Raw genomic sequence first — 2,770 nt, 5'->3', positions numbered from 1 at the left:
GCGACGTCCCTCAGCGGAGCCGGCTTCTAAAAGTTCCGATTTTGTGCTCCACGGCTCTAGCACTTGCCAGAAGCGGCCGACGGAGGCCCCCTCCCCCGCCGTCTATCCTCCCGAATATCGCCTCGGATTCACTTCTCCGCACGTCCTACCTTCCAGAAAGTGGTCGCTTCTCTGTTCAGAGGGTTGCTGCTCTTCTTTTCTTCGATCTCCTCTTGAGTTCGTAGGTGTTCAGAATGGTTTGATCCCTATCCAGCTGAATTCCTGGGACCAGACGAAATTTAGGTCGCCTCCTCCTCCACCGTCTTGCTCCTCCTCCAGGACCTCAGGATTCCTTAAGAGTAGGTGGACCAGGCCTCTCTGCGGTGCCATCTCTGTATTTAACAGCCTCTCTGTGGCCTCTGACCAAGGATTTCTCTGTGAGGGTGTTCTCAGAGGTACCTTTCCTGGAGAGAGGAGAGAACACATGTATCCATATGTCTCCAGGACTCTGGCCAGGCTCTACACCTGCTCCCCATCAGTGCTGTAGTCCTCTAGAGCTGGGCGGCTGTTCGCCATAACACCTGAGTGAGGGTAGAGGGGCAGTGAAAGATGACTCACACCTGTGATCCATGGCCGACCCTGTCTGAGCAGATCACGGAGAACTATGGGCAGATAGTACCCCCTGGTGGACAAAATTCCTCCCTCTCCACAAGCCTGAGGAAAGCGTGCTTGCATGCAGCTTTGGACCACAGCCCACCCAGACCCCCATCAGAGACTGAGCTTTGAAATGTCTTCTCGCTCACCACCACCTTGCACCCCAGTTACCTACTCATCCGGTCCACGCCCTCTGGGATAGAGCTGCTCCTAGCTAGAAGCAGAGTGGCGCTGCTACGGCCAGCTTCGGGTCTCCCATCTCTGCGGGGCTCCCAGGATCTGGGCCCCTCTCCCTCAGTGCACCTGCCTGCAGCTTCTGGGACATTCGCCTGGGATCTGAGCCTCCCTGTTCCACCCTCACTCCATGTATGGCCTTGCTCAGGTGGCCAACCCAGTTCTGAGCCATGGCTGCTTAGTTAATGTTTGGCAAGCCCTCACTGTGGATCCAGACCCTGGTCCTGTCTAGGTCAGGCTCTCTCTGAGGATCTAACTTTTAAAAAGATCAACTTGAGGTTGGGGGGGTGAGACATTTAGGTTGTGGCGAGCACTGAGTATGGGGATCTAATTGAAAAAGTGGGTGTTTTTTCTAGGGGTGTGAGTAGGGGCTACACACTGAGATGCTCATTCTTCCTCCTTTCTGAGCTCTCAGAATTTCTCCAGGTTTCTTTCCAGCACCCCTCTGGGCATTGATACTGGTATTAAAATGCATATGCTTGTTACCTAGGCATACTGTGGAGAATCGTGCCATTTGACCCTCATGGCAAGCCTCTGAGCTGGGTAAAGTTACTGTCTGCACTTTACAGGCACAGAAACTAGGATTCAGGGAGCTGAAGTCTTTCCCAAAGGCTCCCAAGTGGCAGAGGAAGTTCTGCAACAGAGCCCCTCAGAAGCTAAATTGGTGGTTAAATCGCTGTGCTGGGCAGGCTTAGCATTCACCAAAAGGTTGATGGGAAAGCAGCAGGAAGAGTCTGCTTGTAGAGAAGAGGCAACAAGGGAGGATATAGGGGAACGTGGGAGGAGTCGGGGCAGAGGAGGAGGTTGGGTCTGTGGTTGGCAACCCGGGATGGTTTGTATTCACTTGTCCAAGGGGGGTTTCTCACTGTGTCTGGTACTGCAGGTGCAGTAGAGAGTTCTGCCCTGGGTCACATTGGTCACGCGCAGCCTCAGCTCCATGCTGTCGACCCTCGTGGCTTGGTAATGTGCTCCAGGATGGGATACGACCTCCTCATCCCCAGGACTCCGCAGAGTGGCCAGCAGGTGTAGTTGCCCCTGGAGGTCCTGTTGATACCAGCTCATCCAGGGGTACTGGGAATTCCTCAGGATGCAGTGCAGGGTTTTAGCCTGTCCGCGAGCTACCAGGACCCACCTGGGCCTTTGCTCCACCAAGCTCACAGTGGCATCTGAAATACACAGTCAGGTCAAGCTAAAGGTCCCAAGGGTAGCAGTAACTCCCCCAAATAATCAGCTGCAGCCAAATCCTGAAGAGGGGGACTCATGAGCAATGCCAATAGGAGACTCCTGGGAGCAGAAGGAATGCTTTCTCGTGGGGGTGTTATGCCAGTGAGGATCTTAACAAGGCTGGGATCTGGGAGCAAAACTTTCTGTGCCTACTGGTCCCTCTTTCCCTCCCCCAACCCATGGAGAGCTTTTTCTGCCTGGCCTCTTACCTGTACTCACGGTAGCCACGAGTGCCCAGCCCCACAGGATGGAAAATGGCCCCATCCCCTGGCCCCACAGGTTTTCTCCAGTGAGGCAGTGGGTCAGGGTCAGGAGAACAGGATCCAGGTCTATAAGGTGGCAATAAGTAACTGACGCTCTAGGCCTGAAACTCAAAACGGAGTGGCTTTTCCAGGAAGCTCAGTATTTTGTCTCATTGTCTCACTGAGGTTCAAACCCTATGGGGTTTCCTGTTTCCTGCATGCCAACAGCCCTCAGGCAGGCAGGCACAAAATCCCCTCCTTCACTGAGTGCCCTAGTGAAGGTACATGGCCTGCACCCTCTCAACTGTGCCCCAGAGATTCTGAACACAGACAGTAGTGGTTTTGAATGTGCACTTCAAATCTTCCCAAGGGATTCAAACATCTCAATGAAACGAAGACCTCCCTCCCCTGAATGCTTCACACACGCACAGAGACGG

Source organism: Callorhinus ursinus, unplaced genomic scaffold, assembly GCF_003265705.2.
Source record: "Callorhinus ursinus isolate GAN/ISIS: 27379988/994484 unplaced genomic scaffold, GSC_fseal_2.0 scaffold12, whole genome shotgun sequence".
NCBI lineage: Eukaryota > Metazoa > Chordata > Mammalia > Carnivora > Otariidae > Callorhinus > Callorhinus ursinus.
This window is presented reverse-complemented; position numbering follows the sequence as displayed.